Source organism: Macaca thibetana, chromosome 14 (assembly GCF_024542745.1).
Source record: "Macaca thibetana thibetana isolate TM-01 chromosome 14, ASM2454274v1, whole genome shotgun sequence".
Classification (NCBI taxonomy): Eukaryota; Metazoa; Chordata; class Mammalia; order Primates; family Cercopithecidae; genus Macaca; species Macaca thibetana.
In genome coordinates, this window is record NC_065591.1 from 55144789 (window position 1) to 55165008 (window position 20220).

At 40.9% G+C, this 20220-nt stretch overlaps 1 protein-coding gene across 1 annotated transcript in view; it reads left to right on the top strand.

The window, feature by feature from the left end:
* The first annotated feature begins 790 nt into the window (after window positions 1-790).
* SBF2 (SET binding factor 2) overlaps window positions 791-20220 on the top strand; it is a 589674-nt gene continuing 570244 nt past the window's right edge. The window contains exon 1 of the mRNA XM_050757377.1: window positions 791-794. The gene's annotated coding sequence lies outside the window, so the exon portion shown is untranslated. The remainder of the gene's footprint in view (window positions 795-20220) is intronic.

Sequence of the window (20220 nt, forward strand, 5' to 3'; positions counted from 1 at the left end):
TATCTATTATTTTTCTGTTTTAAAGATGATAAAACTTGGCTCAGAGATGCTGAGTTACTTGCCTGAAATCACAGAGCTAGTAAGTGGCATGCCCAGAATTCAAACCCAAATCTGCCTGATTCTAGAACCACTAGGTGATATTAAATAGTGATGAACAGCATACTTACAAAAGTGCCTCTCCATGGCCTTGGTCTTAGATGGCATCAGGGGGATGGCAAGGAAGGTGTCAGCCTAAAGCCAGACAATTCCATGCACAGCTCAAGCGTCCCTATCTGGTGTCATTCACAGTTGACAGCTGAACAGAAAGGCTGGACATATACGTTGTCTCAGTTAGCAGGGAAGGACAGGAAAGAAGGACACTGGGCAAAGGTCCAGACTGAATGTGATCCATTCCCCACTCCGGACTTTGCAGAGCTGTCCTGCCCGGCTGCACCAAGCCTTCTCAGAGTTGTCCTTTGGCAGAAATGTAATTCATGTTCCCCACTGAGGGCAGAGTCCAGGCTTTGGGTCTATTCTGGCACCCCTTTTCTTCAGAGGCAGCCAAAACAACCCATTGCCTCATTGCAGCACCCCCTTCAAACCAGTCACTTTGGAGACCTTCCAAGGGCTTCGAGACATCTATGAACACTGGATCTGTTGAACAGAGTCCCATTCTCAATGCTTCTGCCTGCGGGAAGTCACGACAAGGACAGATGTTGTGGCTAGAGGGCAGCAGAGAGCTAGAGGCAGAAGCCCAAGGAGGAGCTAAAGATCACAGCTGGGAGAGCTCTTGGAGGAAGTAGGGGGATGGGGGGCACATGGAGAACCTCCATCTGCCAAGGAAATCCCCTCCCTTGAGTTCACACAGAGGCCAGTTCAGGTTGAGCCATAGATGCTAGGGGATCACATTGGGAAGCCAGACCAGAGGAGAAACAGAGAGATGCCAGAGACAACACCACCAAGGTCAAGAAGAGAGCTGGGAACAAGCTGGAGGTCACCAGAGGTCCTGGAGCAGGTCTGAACACAGGCCAGCCTTGTTCTCCCCAGGCCAGGAGAGCAGAGAAGAATTTGGGCAAAAAAGCAAAGAAGAAAAGCTGCCCAGTTCATTTTACGAGGTTATCATAACCCTGATAGCAAAACCTGTCAAGAACAGCACATACACACACATAAAGAAAAAACAGACCAGTCTCACTTTTGAATGGGGACAGAAAAACATCTGGAAAAAAATTAGCAAATTGAATTAAATCTCATCAAAAAATCATCCATGATAGTCAAGGAGGGTTTAACAACGTTAAGGATGGTTTGACATTAGGAAATGTATTAAAATTATACAGTTCATCCTTAAGAAAATAAATCACCCAAACCTATATTCTGAAAAGCACTTGATGAAGTTCCACATCCATTTCTGGGGGGTTTTATTTTTAACTTTTAAATTTCTAGGAAGAGCAGAAACATCCCTTAACATAATGAGTGGTGGCAATATCTTACTTAAAATTGAAATACTACAGATTGTTCCATTAAAATCAGTAACCAAAAAAGAATCATCAATGTTATTATTATTATTTAATATTGTTCTAGCAGTTAAGGTCAATGCAATAAAGGAAGGACTAAAACAAAAACCAGATGTGGCAAGAAGACAAAATTATCATTACTTATCAGTGCTATACCTTGGTTATAAAAGCTGTATTTTAAAATTCCAAGGCAACTTCCGGAAATAAAATAATAGTAAACAAGAACTTAAAAATCACTAATAAAAGTAATGTGAATAAAACAATAGGCAATGTAAGTTGTTTACCACGTAGAATGTTAATGGTCAAAAAGTTTGAAAACAATGTTGATAAGGGTTTGGGTAAACAGGCACCCTCAAACGTTGCTGATGGTATTTTGTATAGGGGGACAAAAACGTTTCTTCTCTATACTCTCATAATGTTTCTGGCCACTAAATATGTATGAGCTTTTCCCATACCAACCAATTCTCCAATTCTCTGTAGGCACCAACTGGGTATCCTACAATTTAACTCAATTCTGACACCAACTTTCCTGAGTTACTGCAGACCCCACAGGTTAAGGGCTCAGTGCCATAGGACTGCCCCCAACTTCAGACACCAAGTAGGTCCCCAGGTTACCAAATTGAGGGTTGTCACAACCCCCTCCCCAGGTTTGATAATTTGCTACGATGACTCAGAACTCATGGAAACACTTACGTTTACCAGTTTATTATATAATAAAGGATCTGATAAGGATACAGACGGACAGCCAGAGGAAGAGGTACATAGGGCAAGGTCCAAAAGCAGGACAGGCATAGGAGCTTCTGTCCCTGTGGAGTTGGGGTGAACCACCCTCCCCTCACACGGATGTGTTCACCCACCCAGAAGTTCTCCAAACCCTGTACTTCAGGGACTTTTATGGAGGCTTCATCACGTAGGCATGATTCATTATTAACTCAATCTCCAGCCCCTCTCCCCTTCCCTGAGGATGGGGTGGGGTGGGGCTGAAAGTTCGAAGCTTCTAATCATGGCTTGGTCTTCCTCAAGAACAGCCCCCACCTAAGAGCCCACTAAGAGTCATTTTATTAGAACAAAGATGCTCCTGGTACCCTTTTACTTCAGAAATTACAAGGGTTTTAGGAGCTCTGTGTCAGGAACCAGGATCAGAGACCAATAAAAACATATATGTATTTCTTATTGTTTCACAGTATTATATATTGGTACAGCCTCTATGGAGAGCAATTTGGCAATATTTAAAAATTATAAATGCACTTGCTTTTTAGACTAGCAGTTCCTCTTTAGGAATTAATCTGACAGATATTCCTGTATCTATGTTAAAAAGTATATGTACAAAATTATTTTTTATTTATTGTCATGACATAAGAAAATGGAAATGACCTAAATAACCATCAACAGAAAATTGTTCAATAAATTGTGGTATTCATTCATTGGTATACTATGCGGTTGTAAAAAAGAATGAGGAAGATTTTTATATATTAAAATGGAATGAGCTCTAAGATACAAAGTTAAGTGAAAAAGCAACATACATAAGACCATGCACAGTTTGCTAGCATTTGTATATATACATTTGAAATACAGGAAAAATCATATTTACTAGTTTATGTATAAAATATCTGTGGATGGATATACAAGAAACTAGTAACGTTTATTCAATATGTATACCGTATTCTATAATTTGAGTTTAAAACTAAGTATATATATTACCTGTTATTAAATATATTTAATTTTAAGAAAGAATGGGGGAAAACGTTCACAAAAGTATGGGACATCCTTTGCTTTGCCAGACAGAAAATATATTTTAAAACTACTATTATTAAACACTATGCAACTATAATACTGGCAGAAGTACTGACACAACATGTAAATTAGTAACTTAAAAGACAAAGGAAAAATGAGAAATTAATGGAGAAATATCAAGTTGTTCCCTCACCAAATGATATTGTAAAAAACACCACTTTGGCAAAAAATTATATTCCTACCCTAGCCCCATACACCCAAATTAATTTCAGATTATTTAAAATCTTAAATGTACAAAATAGAACTATATAAAAACTAGGTGAAATATATGTAAGTAGTTAACTGATCTTTAGATGTTGATGATTTTCTGTTTCAAATGTTAAGTCTGCCTTCCATTCCTGGAATAAACCCCACTAGGTCATGATATATTTTCTTTTTCAAATATTATTGGTTTTAATTTGCCAAAGTATTACCATTGGTTTTAATCTGCTACCTCTATTCATGAGAGATGTTGGTCTTCAGTTTTGTTTGTGGTATCAAGATAATGCTAATCTCCTAAAACAAGTTGGGTGGTGTTTCTCCTCTATTTTTTAAGTGAGTTTGTATAGAATTGGTGTTATTCCATTCTAATGTATAATAGAATTTACCCGTTAAACATAAAGTTGTTCATAATATTCCTTTGTTTTTTAAATATCTATAGAATCTATAATCACGTCCCCTCTTTCATTCTTTCATTCTTAATGCTGGTAATTTCTCTCTTCTCTTCTCTCTCTCTCTCTCTTTCTCTCTGTTAGCCTGGTAAGAGATTTATTATTGACTTTTTTTTTTTTTTCCAAAGAACAGCTTTTGGTTTTATTTACTTTCTCTATTATTTTTCTATATTCTATTTCATTGATTTTCACCCATTTCCTTACATTCTTAATTGTTTCTACATCGACTTATTTTGTGTTCAATTGCTCTTTTTCTAGTTTTTGTTTTAAGGTGGAAGATTAGATCATTGATTTTTTTTTTAGACCTTTTTTTCTCTAATACAAACATTTAATGCTCAGATTTATCTGAAAGTACTGCTTCAGCTTCATACCACCAATTCTGTGTGTGGTGGGTGAGGGCGGTTGTTGTTTTGTTTTGTTTTGTTTTAGACAGAGTCTCGCTCTGTCATCCAGGCTGGAGTCCAGTGGCATGATCTTGGCTCACTGCAACCTCCGCCTCCCGGGTTCAAACAATTCTCATGCCTCAGCCTCCCTAGTAGCTGGGATTACAGGCATGGGCCACCACACCCAGCTAATTTTTGTATTTTTAGCAGAGATGTGGTTTACTATGTTGGCTAGTCTGGTCTGGAGCTCCTGGCCTCAAGTGATCCACCCACCTCAGCCTCCCAAAGTGCTGGGATTATAGGCGAGAGCCACCGTGCTTGGCCCATACCACCAATTCTAATTTGTTGTGTTTTCATTTTCATTCACTCCAAAATATAATTTCCCTTCTTTGACCTATGAGTTATTTAGAAGAATGTCATTTAATTTCCAAATATTTGTGAATTTTCCAGTTATGTTTTTGTTGTTGATTTCTAATTTAATTTTATTTTTAAACAGAGAACCTACTCAGCTTAATTTCAGTTCTTTTCATTTTATTGAGACTTGTTTTATGGCCCAGAATGTGTTTTATCTTGTTCAATGTTCCACATGCACTTGAAAAGAATGTGTGTTCTGTCATCACTGGTTGTTAACATTCTACCTACCAATTAGATCAGTGGGTAGATAATGTTCTAGCCTTCTTTATTCTTTTTTTTTTTTTGGAGACGGAGTCTCGCTCAGTTGCCCAGGCTGGAGTGCAGTGGTGCAATCTCGGCTCACTGCAAGCTTCACCTCCCGGGTTCACGCCATTCTCCTGCCTCAGCCTCCCAAGTAGCTGGGACTACAGGCGCCCACCACCACGCCCGGCTAATGTTTTGTATTTTTAGTAGAGATGGGGTTTCACCGTGTTAGCCAGGATGGTCTCAATCTCCTGACCTCGTGATCCGCCTGCCTCGGCCTCCCAAAGTACTGGGATTACAGGCGTGAGCCACCGCACCCGGCCTCCTTCTTTATTCTTACTGATTATCTGTCTCTTTTACCAATTACTAAGAATGCAGTGCTCATATCTCCAATCATAAATGTGAATTATTTCCATTTCTCCTTTCATTTTTGTTAGTTTTTATTCATTTTTTTTTCTTTAGTTTTGTCTAATTGCAATTCATATATTTTGAAGCTCTGTTATTGGGTATATATATATACTTAAAATCTTCTGATTAATTGATATTTTCATCATTAGAAAATGTCCCTCATTATCCTTGGTAATATTTCTTGTCCTGAAGTCTACTTTGTTTAATATTAATATAGCCACTGCACTTTTTTGATAAGTGTTTGTGATGTCTATCTTTTTCTATCCTTGTTTTTTTATTATTATAAATAAATGAGACAGGGTCTCATTCTGTCACCCAGGCTGGAGTGCAGTGGTGTGATCATTGCTTACTGCAGCCTCAACCTCCTGGGCTCTGGTGATCCTCCCACCTCAGCCTCCTCATTCGCTGGGACTACAGGTGCGTGCCACTATGTCCGGCTAATTTTTGTAGATACAGGGTTTTGCCACGTTGCCCAGGCTGGTCTCAAACTCCTGGGCTCAAGTGACCTTCTCACTTCAGCCTCCCAAAGTGCTAGGATTACAGGTGTGAGTCACCATGCCCAGCTACTATCCTTTTAATTTTAAACTGTGTCTCTGTATTTAAAGTGGGTTTCCATAGATAGCACAAAGCTAATCTCTGTTTTTACTGGACTGTCTGGACCATTTATGCTTAATGCAATTATGTATATGGTTAGATTAAGTTTATCATCTTGCTGTTTGTTTACTACGTGTCCCATTTTTTCTTTTTTTCTCTTTTACTTTTTTTTTTTTTTTTTTTTTTTTTTTTTACTTTTTTTCCCTTATTTTATTTTACTTTTTTCAGATGGAGTCTCACTCTGTCACCCAGGCTGGAGTGCAGTGGTGTGATCTTCGCTCACTGCAACCTCTGCCTCCAAGGTTCAAGTGATTCTCCTGACTCTGCCTCCTGAGTAGCTGGGACTACAGGCACACGCCACCATGACTGGCTAATTTTTTTTTGTATTTTTAGTAAAGATGGGTTTTGCCATATTGGTCAGGCTGGTCTTGAACTCCTGACCTCATGATCTGCCCACCTCAGCCTTCCAAAGTGCTGGGACTACAGGTGTGAGCCACCACATCTGGCCTTTTTTCTTTCTTTCTTTCTTTTTTTTTTTTTTTTTTTGAGATGGGGTTTCACCATGTTGGCCAGGCTGGTCTCGAACTCCTGACCTCAGGTGATCCACCCGCCTCAGCCTCCCATAGTGCTGGGATTACAGGTGTGAGCCGCTGGTGCCCAGCCTCCATTTTTTCTTTTTTGTTGTTGTTCTTTCTTGTTCCTTTTTTTTCTTTTTCCTGACTTCTTTTGAATTATTTGATTGCTTTTTCAGTATTCCATTTTACTTCCTATTTGAGGTTTTTTAGCTGCACTTATTTGGACATGTTTTGTTCTGTTGCTTCTTGTTTTGCATACGCATATTTACCCTACCACAGCCCACATTCAGACAATATTACACCACTTCATGTATAAGATCTTACAACAACATGCTTCTATTTACCCTTCCATCTTTTGTGCTGTTGTGGTCATAATGTTATAAGCATCAGGAAAAGTTGTTATCTTTAAATAGTGAATTATCTTTTAATGAAAGGTTTAAACTAAAAAAATTGCATAAATATATTTATCATTTCCTCCACTCTGCTTTCCTTTATGTAGCTCCAAGTTCCTATGTAGTACCATATTTCTATAGTCTCAAGAATTTCATGGCCAGGTGTGATGGCTCATGCCTGTAATCCCAGAGCTTTGGGGAGTGCCAAGGTGGGAGGATTGTTGAAGGCCAGGAGTTCAGGACCAGACTGGGCAACATAGAGAGACTGTCTCTACAAAATGTTTTTACAAAAATAAGCAAGAGTATATCTGAAAAAAAAAAAAAAAAAAGATTCCCTTTAACATTTTTGTATCCAGGTGATAGTCACAAATTCTCAGCTTCTATCTGTCAAAAAAAGTCTTTATTTTACCTTCATTTTTAAAGGATATTTTTCCTGGGTAGAGAACTCTAGGTTGGCATATTTTTTTGTTTTAATATGTACTTTGAAGGTGTTGTTAGAAACAAGGGCTTATTTTTGCATTCATTCTTATCTATATGCCCCTATAAGTATCTCTTTTTCTCTGGCTGAGTTTCAGATTTTTCTCTTTGTCATTGGCTTTCAGCAATTTGATTATGTTTTACTTTGGTTTGACTTACTTTGTACTTATCTTGCTTGGGGTTTATTGAACTTCTTAGGTCTGTGGATTTATAGTTTTTGTCAAATATGAGAACTTTTTCTGCCATTATTCCATCTGCCCCTTGCCTTTAGGACTCCAGTTATACATCTGTTATACTTCTTGTTGTTGTCCAGTAAGTTGCAGAGGCTCTGAACATCTTTTTCAGTCTTTTCCCGTGCTCTGCATTTTAGTTGGGATAGTCTATTGCTCTGTTTTCAAGTTCACTGATCTTTTCTGCAGTGTCCAATGCATTATTAGGCCCATCAGTGAATTTTTCATTTTATGTATTCTATTTGTCAGCTCTGGAATTTCCATTTCATTCTTTTTGATATCTATCGTTTCCTTCCTTATTAGGTTCATGTTACTCTTTACATACTTAAGCATATTTATAATAACGGGTTTTTTTTTTTTTTGTTTTGTTTTGTTTTGTTTTGTTTTTGAGATGGAGTCTTGCTCTGTGCCCCAGGCTGGAGTGCAGCGACGCGATCTCGGCTCACTGCAAGCTCCGCCCCCCCGGGTTCACCCCATTCTCCTGCCTCAGCCTCCCGAGTAGCTGGGACTACAGGCGCCCGTCACCTCGCCCGGCTAATTTTTCTTGTATTTTTAGTAGAGACGGTGTTTCACCGTGTTAGCCAGGATGGTCTCGATCTCCTGACCTCGTGATCCGCCCGTCTCCGCCTCCCAAAGTGCTGGGATTACATGCTTGAGCCACCGCGCCCGGCCTATAATAAGTGTTTTAAAGTTATTTTCTGCTAGTTCCATTAGTTATTTAATATCTACATCTGTTTCTGTTTACTGATTCTTCCCCTGCTTGTGGGTCACACTTTCTTGCTTCTTCTCATAACTAGTAATTTTTTGGATGCTGAGCATTGTAAACATTGTGTTGTTACATGGCTGTAAATTGTTGTCCTCTAATGTAAGTAACTTTATATCCTCAAACAGAAAAGGGACATTAGAGAAAAAGATGGTGAAATACAGAGTCTGTAGTTTAGTTTATAACATTGTACAATGTTAATTTCTTAGTTTGACAAATACACCATAGCCATGTTTACAATAAGGTAAGCTAGGTGCAGGTCATACAAAAATTATCTGAAATATTTTTGCAACTTTTCTGTAAATCTAAAATTATTCCCAAATTAAAAGGTTATTTTGTTCAATTTCTCCTTTTTTCCTTCTATTTATCTTAAGGCATTATTTGTTTTGTCTTCCCCTTCCATTGTCTTCTAATTTAGTCTTCAGTTCTAAAACAGTTTTTTCCCGTGGTTTCAAATCTTTTGTTCTATCATCTCATTTCCAAGTTTTCTGATTCTAATTTACTTTGCTCTCAAATCTTTTGTTTGAAATAGAATGTTGTATTTTGATCTCCTTTTTGAGTATGTCTCTCTGACATACATGCTTTTGTTATCTGTAGGTATAATATTGCTTATTCCTTTTCCTCATATAATTTTTCTTTTTTTTTTTTTTTTTTTTTTGAGATGGAGTCTTGCTCTATCTCCCAGGCTGGAGTCCAGTGGTGCAGTCTTAGCTCAGTGCAACATCTGCCTCCCAGGTTCAAGCGATTCTCCTGCATCAGCCTTCCAAGTAGCTGGGATTACAGGCACGTACCATTATACCTGGCTAATTTTTGTATTTCTAGTAGAGATAGTGTTTCACCATGTTGGCCAGGCTGGTCGAAAACTCCTGACCTCAGAGAAGCCCACCTCCGCTTCCCACAGTGCTGGGATTACAGATGTGAGCCACCATGCCCGGCCTCTTCATAACATTTTTGACCTTGATACTTTTCTGTGGGTTATGTTGCTATGAGTTTCATTTTTTATTTTTATGTTTTGAGACAGAGTCTCACTGTAGCCCAGGCTGGAGTGGAGTAGCTTGATTTTAGCTCACAGCCTTTACCTCCTAGGCTCAAGTGATCCTCCCACCTCAGCCTCCCAAGTAGCTGGGACTACAGACACACTCCTTTTGGGATTTTATCATAAGAAAATAATTCAGCAACAACAAAAGGCCAAGCACATAAAGGTATTTATGACAGCATCATCTCAGGCAGCAGAAAAATGGAAACAGCTCATGTGTCCACCAAGGGACAGGCTGAGTAAATTTTGGTATGGAATATTCTGTAACCATAAAAATGATCACTATGAAGATTATGTACCAAAGGTTTGCTCCTCAAGACTACAGGCACACTCCTCAGCTAAGTGTGTGTGTGTGTGTGTGTGTGTGTGTGTGTGTGTGTGTCCTGTAGAGACAGGGTCTCCTTATGTTACCCAGGCTGGTCTCAAACTCCTGGGCTCAAGCAATCTGCCCACATTGGCCTCCCAAAGTGCTGGGATTACAGGAGTGAGTCACTACACCCAGGCTTGAGTTTCATTTTTTTAAGTTTTGTTCAGATAGCCTTCAAAATCTCACAGAGCTCCCTCTTCTGTTGTTTTCATGTAATGTCAAGAAATAGCAGTCTGCATTCTAAAATTAAAACGTTTATTTTTAAAAGTTTTCTTTTGAGATTTCCTAGTTCTTTTCTTCTTCTCCACTTTTTTTTTTTTGAGACAAGAGTCTTGCTCTGTCGCCCAGGCTGGAGTGCAGTGGCACGGTCTCAGTTCACTGCAACCTCCACCTCCCGGGTTCAAGTGATTCTCCTGCCTCAGCCTCCCGAGCAGCTGGGACTACAGGCGTGTGCCACCATGCCTAGCTAATTTTTTTTTCTTTTTAGTAGAGATGGGGTTTCACTGTGTTAGCCAGGATGGTCTCCATCTCCTGACCTTGTGATCCACCTACCTTCGCCTCCCAAAATGCTGGGATTACAGATGTGAGCCACCGCACCCAGCCCTTCTCCACTTTTATCTAAACCTTCTTTCTTTAGTTTCTTCTTTACTTATCTTATTCAATTTTGATTCCCCTCCTAGAAGTTTCCTTAGATGGGGGCCTGTCTTTAAATGGCATACCACAGGCTACTCAGTTTCAAGAGTTCATGTTCAAACAGTTCCCCAGTCTCTTCAGGCCTTACCTTAGCCCTTTGTTCTCCTCCATTATTGAAGTGGACAAACTTCTTTCCAGTTTTAGCTGCTGCTCTCAAATTGACTCTCTGTGCTTTTCATCGTGTCTGATGTTTTCTCATAATTTCTCAGGTCCGTTGGATGTCCTATTGCTTCCCACTGCTTTCTCCCCCTCAGATGCCAATAATATGTCTGTGGTTGTTGGTGACTGCATTTTGTCACCTAGCTTTATTATAAAAGTTGTCCCCAGGTCTTCAGTTTTGTTAGCTAATTGCTCTGTTTTTTAATGTGGTGATTCAAGAAGATTCATAAACCATGCTGCTCTGCTCCTGCCATCTTCCCAGAATCCCAATACTATCTATGATTTTTTAGATTGGAGCAGGGTGGGGAACATTAGATATTTTGAAGTAAGCTGGGCGCTATGGCTTACACCTGTAATCTCAGCATTTGGGGAGGCCAAGGCAGTAGGATTGCTTGAGCCTAGGAGTTCGAGACCAGCCTAGGCAACATAGTGAGATCCCATCTCTACAAAACAATTTTACATTAGCCAGGCATGGTGTTGCATACCTGTAGTCCCAGCTACTTGGGAGGCTGAGGTGAGAGGATCGCTTGAGCCCAGGAGGTGGAGGCTGTAGTGAGCCATGATCATGCAACTGCACTTCAGCATGGGTGATAGAGTGAGACTTTATCAAAAAAAAAAAAAAGATATTTTGAAGTAACTTTTGTATTATTTTTGGGATTTAACTACAGTGATAGGAACTTGGAAAAAATTAGTTGCTTGAGACAAAGAAGAAACATGCAACACATTTGCACTAATAACATATATAGCATTTGGTATACTTCTTTTGACCAAATTATTTATTCTGTGTTTTCTGTATTTAGTACCTAATCTTCACAGTGATCATTTTTATGGTTACAGAATATCCATAACAAAAATTAGTCAGCCTGTCCCTTATCGGTGGACACGTGAGCTGTTTCCATTCTTCTGCTGCCTCAGATGATGCTGTCATAAATACCTTTACGCACTTGGCTTTTTGTTGTTGCTGAATTATTTTCTTATGATAAAATCCCAAGAGTAGGATTATTGGGTCAAGAGTAGGAACATCTCTCTGGTTCTGGCAATCTATAATCTGAAAATATTTTTTGAGAATTATTTTTCTTATTATAGGGGAAAGGTTGAAGCTCACTTGGTGGTGGTAAGGATCACATGAGGAAAACAGCCCGTTTCCCTGATCCCGTTAGCCCAGGATCACTGCTAATCTATCTTTTCTCCAGCCATCAGCCTTTTCTATTTATTTTATTCAATTTTCATCATTCATTTAACCAATCTTTATTAGGAGCCTACTATGTATCAGGCACTATGATTTCTCTCTGCCACACTGCAGTGAATCCCAGAAGTGAATCTAATACACAGAATGTAAAGAGACCCAATCCAGATGTGCCCTGGCCTATCCTCTCTGAGGACTATGAAAGGTATTGGAGCTTGTCCTCGCCAGGGTTCCTGCACCCCTTCTAACATATCTGAGATTGTTCATGGAACCCTGGAATCTCTTGCCTGGACAGATCTGGCATTAGCAATCTAGCCCATTCCATAGACAGGCTTGGTACCATGGTAGGGCAGGCCTGAGCAGGAAAGGGAGAGCCTAAGCAACCTCAACTGCACCAGCTGATCCAGTTGCCCTGACATCATCTTGATACTTCTGTCCCCAGAACTGGTAAGCTAGAAGTAACCCCAGGGTCTCCTAGCCACAACCTAGCAGCTGTATTGATTCAGTCTATATACTTGACTTTCAGCCTCAGTTTCCCTCAGTCTGTCTTTTCAGTGCCCCCCTACCACGAAAACTGAGACTTGTCCTGAACCCAGGTCCTCTTGGCTTGGGTTCTGGTTGTGATTCTGAGTCCCTGACTTCCCTGGCCAGCATCCTTTCATGTCGGGGCTGACCTTGCTCCACTGGTTGAGTCTGTGTGTTTGAAGTGAACAAACTCCTTCCAGTTTTAGCTGCTGTTCTCAAGCAGCAGACTAGTTGACTCATGGGACTAGTCCATGACCAGCTGACTTGTGGGACTAGTCCATGGTGCTGAGAACCCTATATAACTTGTGTCTAAGCATGCTAAGTTATTAATAATAATCACAATGTTCTAAATGTGAGGACCCCAAGGGCTATAGAGTAAATGTGACTTTGTGAAAGTCAAATAGCAAGTTTGTATCATATTAGGCCTAGAGCTCAAGGTTTTCACAATCTAGTCCCCTCCATAGGCAGACTTAGCCCCATTCTAGGGTAAACTGCTCTCCTCCTAGTTTATGCCTAGAAATTTAGGAAAATATTCCAAAGCAGAAGCCCAATTACAAGGCCTGAGACCCACAGGGTGGAGGAGAGAAGACCCCAGGATTTGAGAATAAAATAAGTTCTACTTTTCAAAAGAGGGGCATGAATCAGGAAAGTCCTGAGCAGCAAGACTGATTTTATGTGGAGCCCTAGACCATCAGGCTGGATCTAGTCATCTTAAGATGCTTCTTACATCTCAAGAATGTACCAGGAACCTGGAGCAGGGCTGGGCTCATAGGTGAGAAGAGACAGGGTAGAAAATTGAGGAAGGATATGGGGGCGAGAAACCTGGCTGGACCTGACACAGAGATGCTCAAGTAGCCCACATGTCAGTTGAGACCTCTCTGCTTCATAAGTCTTAGGTAACAATTGGCTTAAAATACACATCCCCATGGCCTTTGGAAGTCTACAGCTTTCTCCAAAATTTCTGTAAATACCCAGGACACATACATTCTCCTGTCCTAGTCTCTCAGGGATAATGTTCTTTGAGTAGTCTCTGCTCTCTGTACTACATCAATCAAAGCACAAATTTAGCTCTTTAACAGAAAAAAATCTTAATATACCATATATGAATTTAAAAGACTTTGCTGAAAATGTTGGGAGGGGTTTCACCGAAAGGGAGTCCTCTCATTCACTGTACCCTGGACAACCTAAAAGTCTCATTCCTCATTGCACATTCTTGCTCTCTGCAGTCCTGGTCAGCCACCCACTTAAGATGGTTTTCTCTATTGGCTTCAACACTATACCCACCCTCAACTCACTGCACCCACCCTTGCACGCTCCTCTGCTTCTTCTGTGTTCCTTCTCTTTCCTCTTTCCTCTGTTCTTTCTTCTCCACCCAATCTCTCCAAAGTCAGACATAAATTCCTTTCCTTATCTCATGCAGAGAGGCTCTAGTGGGGGAAGGAGAAATTATCCCTCTATTGCTTCATTATTAAACTCTTTTTTTCAAACAAAAACACTTCCTTCCCATCAAGAATTCTAGTGCCAGATGTTAATTAAGGTAATTCAAAAAATTACTTAATACACAAGTGTAAACAAAAAGTATGTAGAGTTATTCTGATGGATAGTTCATGCCAGACCAAGCACTATGATAGTCCTATTCAAAATGGACTAATGAGAATGTTTAGAACATCCTATTTGATTTAGGAGTATGCCCTTGACCATAAAACTCAGTTGAATCCCAGAACTGAGCCTGGGAAAACTTGATTTGTCTCGTGCCCTTTGAAAGTATTTTACAAACTGCTGCTACAGGCAAGACACCCAAAATGGGGTGCTGCTTTTATTAGATAAGACAAAAAGGTACCTACAGTAGCCAGAAAGTTATGAGATTTTTCAGATCTATGTGGACTCTTAAGGTATTTTCAGCTTGCAAACTTTGAGCTGAACTATGATATCAATCCAGTTGCAAAAATTGGCACAGGCAAAAACGCAATGGTCATTTCATGTGGTCAAATCAGGTGACAAGCTGAACAATGAAACTTCAAGATATGTGGCTTGTTCCAGTTGCTACCTAATGGTGTAAAACAACAACAGTTTATTATTCTCAAGGATTATATGGGTCAGGAGTTTGGGAAGGACATGACAAGGACAGCTTGTATTTGCTCTACAACATTTAGAGCCTCAGCTGGAAAGTCTCAAGGCTGAGGGTTACTGAATAGCTGGGAGCTGGAATTATCTGAAGGCTCTTTCACTCATGTGTCTTGGTGTTTGAGGTCAGAAAGTCTTCATATGACCTCCTCATCTGGACTTTCTCATAGTGTGCTAGTTAAGTTCTATGGTAAGAAGCCTCTAAAATGGTCCCCAGTGATTTCCACCTGCTGGTATTCACAGCCTTGTGTAATCTCATCCCCTTAATTAACTTGCTTCTAACCCATAGAACATGGCAACATTGAAGGAATATTTCTGCTATCATTAGGTCACAAAATAATCTCTCTCTCTGGCTTTGATGAAGGAAACTGCCACACTGAAGAAGCTCACATGGTAAGGAATTGAGTGTTACCCTGGCCAATAGCTATACAAAACTAATGGTCTTCAGTCCAACAATCCCTAAAGAAGTGAATCCTGCCAAAAACCACAAATAAACCACATAAGTGACTTTGGAAGTAGATTCTTCTCCATTCAGACCTTCAGATGAGACCCCAGCCCTGACCAAAATCTTGATTATAGCCTCGTGAAAGATTCTGAAGCAGAAGACACAGTTAAATTGTGGTTGAATTCCTAACTCAGAAACACTGTGGGATGGATAATAAATGTGTATTGTCTTAAACTGCTAGGTTTTGGGGTTATTTGTTACATAGCAATAGATATCTACTACAGGTTCCAAGAGCAAGTATCTCACAAGAACCAGGCAGAAACCATAGCTTTTTATGACCAAGGCTCAGTAATTGCATAGCATCATTTCCCCCAAATTCACAAGCCTGCACAGATTCAAGCAGATGGAATATAGACTCCATGTCTCACAAGGAGGGGTGTACAAGTGCCAACATGTCATCATAGGAAGAACATGTGGGAGGAGAGATGCTGCTGTGGCCATTTTTGGGGAACACAATCTGCCTCATGGCTCTTTGGCCTTGACATGTAGCATGGCATGCTCTGCTCATGTGAAAATTTCAAGAAAGATTTATGTTGTTTTGCTATTTTGAAATTGAGGTTTTGTTTGTGTTCCTCCTGACATGTCTCCTCTGCTTTTAGGAAATTCTCAAGCAATTCATCAGCATGTCACAAGATTCATGGGAGTTTCCCCTCCTGCAACCAAGGAGACCTCAGAGCGATAATTTCCAAGAATGTGAATGACTATCTGAAGAACAAGATCCTCTCCACTTAAGAGTGACTGCTAATAAATTACAACATTGCTCTGGCTACATGTTCTGAAACATTCCTGTATTGCCCCACATTCCATGCCAGTTGAGGGGAAAGAAGACAGTGAACGAGGAGGATGTGGTTGGGGGACCTAATGGACACTCAGGCCGAGCTGACTCCAGTGGTATTTCCAGTGCCCCATAAACTCACAGAACTTCTGAACATGAAGGCATCTCAAAGATTGATCAATTCAATTTATACTGGAAATGATCGTAGCTACATTTAGTGAGATCTGACTATAATAGTATGTCCTTTATAGCTGAATGAAGTAGATATTAGTGTCTAATAGAACTCAAGTATGTCAGACTTCACCAGTTTGTAAACTCATCCTTCTATGTAATGCACCATTATTGTAGCTTGAGCCTCATCCTACTTGACTTAATGAAATCAGGACTGTTTCTCTTTTCTTTTCTTTTTTTTTTTTTTTTTCTTGAGATGGAGTCTTGCTCTGTCTCCAGGCTGGAGTGCAGTGGCACAATCTCGGCTCACTGCAACCTCTGCCTCCCGGGTTCAAGTGATTCTCCTGCCTCAGCCTCCCAAGTAGCTGGGACTACAGGCACATGCCACCATGCCCGGCTAATTTTTGTATTTTTAGTAGAGACGGGGTTTCACCATGTTGGCCAGGATGGTCTTGATCTCTTAATCTTGTGATCCACCCACCTCGGGCTCCCAGTGAAATCAGGATTTTATCCAGTTCTGCTGGGGAACACTTACATGGTCCACTCATTTCCTCTGTACTTTTCATCTCTGCCAGCTGCCTGGCCCCACATGGGGGACTCCTATGTCTGAACACCTGCTTCCTTCAGGGTACAACTTTCCTAACCCCACTGTTGTGCCCCAATGTGGGCTGTACAGACTCCTCCACCATTTCCCTGTTGTGATAAAGCAGCCTAGGCTGAAACTTTTAACAAGACATTACCAAAGGCTTGGAGAGAAAAGAGAATTGCAACAGAGAGAAATTTGAAACTCAGTACCTTTGCCCAGATTCCCCAGTCTCTGGGTTTGACTTCTACATTGCTCTCTACTGCTGCCATGGAGGAAGGGCCAGCCTGCCTCCCCGCAGTGGGAAGATACTTCATTCTACAAATCTTTGAGGTTCAGTTCAAGGAGGCAGTTATCTCCCCCACACTTCAACCTAAGCCCCATGTCCTTAGTCTTTATTTCCTGCCTTAGGATTGATCATGTTCCAGGAGGTCTGAGAATTAACGTGTCTATTTCGTGGAAAACTCCAACTTCTAAACAATAACAGAACAAACATTCTAACCATGGAACACTGTGTATGATAATAACAGCCCAGTCAATGCTGAGTCCCATAAAGCCCAATTAAGTTATTTTCCTCATTCTGTCCTCTAGCATGATCATGGTTATACAGTTGCCTAGCCATCTTCAGTCTCTCAGCTCTTGAGTTTCTATGATTGTCTAGTTGGAAAATGGCTTATTCGGCCTGGCATGGTGGCTCACACCTTTAATCCCAGCACTTTGGGAGGCCAAAGTGGGCCAATTGCTTGAGCCCAGGGGTTCAAGACCAGCCTGGGCAACAGGGCAAAACCTCATCTCTACAAAAAATACAAAAATTAGCTGGGCATGGTGCTCCTATAGTCCCAGCTACTCAGGAAGCTTAGGTGAGAGGATCGCTTGAGCCCAGGAGACTGAGGCTGCAGTAAGCAGAGATCATGCCATTTCACCCCAGCCAGGGCAACAGAACAAGACTCTGTCTCAAAAAAAAGAAAAAGAAAAATGGCTTATCCGTTAGAAATGTTCAAGAGCAAGCAATAATAAAGCAACAAATGGCAGTGTAAATACACAGGAAATTTTAGGCTGGGCATGGTGGCTTTCATCTATAATCCCAGCACTTTGGGAGGCCAAGGTGGGAGGATCATTTGAGCACAGGAGTTTGAGACCAACATTGTGAGACTCCATCTCTACAAACAAATAAAAATAAAAAAAATTAGCCAGGTGTGGTGGCACATAACTATACACCTAGCTACTCGGGAGACTGAGATGGGAGGACTGCTTGAGCCCAGGAGGTCAAGGCTGCAGTGAGCCATGATTGTGTCACTGCACTCCAGCCTGGGTGACTGAGCTGGACCCTGTCTAAAAAGAAAAGAAAAGAAAAGGAGGGAAGGCAGGGAAGGGAAGGAGAGACAAAGAAAGAGAGAAAGAAAGAGAGAAGGAAAGATAAAATGCTCCAAATAAAACCTTTTGAAGAGATCAATTCTGCCTAATATGTTGACATTTTACACAATTTTGCCAAACATTTTAGTTCTTGGAATCATAGTAGCGGACCTTCCCCATTCCAAGGTAAGACTTTTTTCTCTGTATTTGCGTACAGCTTATAAGAAGCATTTTCTGAGACATTTCCTCTTTTTAGAGACACAAAAATGTGTACGGATTACAGATGACAGTTCTTTTTCAGTCTCTACTTCTCAAGTGATCCAAAAATATTTGGGTCTAATCTCAGCCAAGTTCACCTTGTTATAGCCACCTTATGGACAAAGGAAGCTGAGGTTCTGTGAAATCCAATTTACTGAATTACACAATTAGAAAATGGGGCTGGAAATGGTGGCTCACGCCTTTGGGAGGCCCAGGAGGGAGAATCACTTGAGCCCAGGAGTTAGAGATCAGCCTGGGTAACATAGGGAAACCCCGTCTCTATAAAATATAATAATAATAATTTTTAAAAATAAAACAATAGAAAATGGGAAGGCTGAAATTCAGAACACCAGCTGCCCTGGACGCTCTGGCCCTTGCAACTATACCAGGCCACACTTGATCTAAAAGGAAATGTTACGTATCACAAAAACACGCTTTGTGAAGACCAGCCAAGCATACAACAAATCAGTCTCATTCAGTTTGGGATTACAAGCCGGATGAACAATAGAGCAGGCTTCAAAATAAACTTCCGTTTCCAGGATGAGAAGGAAACATAGGGACATAAGCTCTTAGGAGACACCTGCAGTCAGCAGGGACCCGCGCCAGAGAAAGGGTATAAAACAGAGCCTGAAAAGAGGGGACTCCGAGGAGGACACCGTGTTCATTCTTCCATCTCACAAACTTTTGCCAAGTGCGTCCTTCGTGCCCGGCTTTGTGCTTGGCTTTGTGCTATGCAGCAGGCACATGCTGTTGAGTCAGGTAGAGGCGCCTGCCCCCCTCGGGCCTCACAGTCTGATAGAAGGGACAAACAAGTAAACATTGAACTTGCATTCCTCTCATTCAAGTGAAAAGGACATCCTGATTAAACTATCTATGGCAGCTCTGAGAACATTTGTGCCCAATCACAGTAAGGGCCTGAACTGATTGTCATTTCCTTTGTTTAACCAATTCTCTTACACCTGGAGCAGAATCCCTGGGGCCAGCCTGGCTGAGTACCCAACGTGATCCCTCTAGATCTCTGGAGCAGCTTGCCTTCCTCATAATCATTTTACCCTGGGATGTTTCAGCCTTTGAGGTACAATGTGTGACTATGGCCATGGTCAACAGGCAACGACACAAAGCATCTGTCGTCTGGCAAAGACCAGCTGAGCAAATGCTTAACTCAGAAGGCGGTTACAGTTTTTGTGAAAACAAATTACATCAGCGCCTAACCCAGGAGTCTCCCAACAAGGCTAAAGGGTGTTTTCTTTGGTGAGTGTGTGTGCTCCTACCTCACACAGCATGAAGGAACTGTGCATAGAGTGAAGTGGCACAAAGTCTCCATATCTCAGAGCTTGGTGATGCCATCAAGAAGATTCCTTGCAAAATCGGCTTAGCAGGGAGGCAGACATTCTGAGTCTTCTTGGCATGCAAAGAACCCTGTGCTGTGGGAAGGGACACACAGGAGGTCAGCCAAGGTCATGGGCTCCCAAGGAAATATTTACTGATTAGCTTCCGTGGGCCAGGTGCTGGGTGGAGATTTAACTTACCTTATCTCATTTAATTATACCCCACGTATGCTCAGCCCCATGGCATTACTCTGGACCTGCCTTAAGGCCAGCACTTCACAAAGATACCTTTAAAGCAATAGTGAATAATGCAGATTCTACCACTAACTCCACGGGGACATAGAAGGGACATTTATATTGCAGACCACAGGGAAATATTAATCTTCAAGAGATCTATTGTACAACACGGTGTCTATAGTTAATAACAATGTCTTGCATTCTTGAATATTGCCGAGAGGAGATTTCGAGTGTTCCCACCACAAAAAAAAAAGTACATGAGGTAATGCATATGTTAATTAGCTCCATTTAGCCACTCCACAACTTATACAAATTTCAAAAATCATGTTGTACACAATAAATACATACAATTTTATTTGTCAATTAAATACATAAATAGATAAATTTGAAAAAAATACTTAATTTAACGCTTCCATTGTCTTCTCCCTTCTTTCCCTTTCTGTTCTCTCTAATTTCCCTGTGACAGTTTCCTCTCTCTCTCTCCCCATTTCTCTCTCTGCCTCCCCA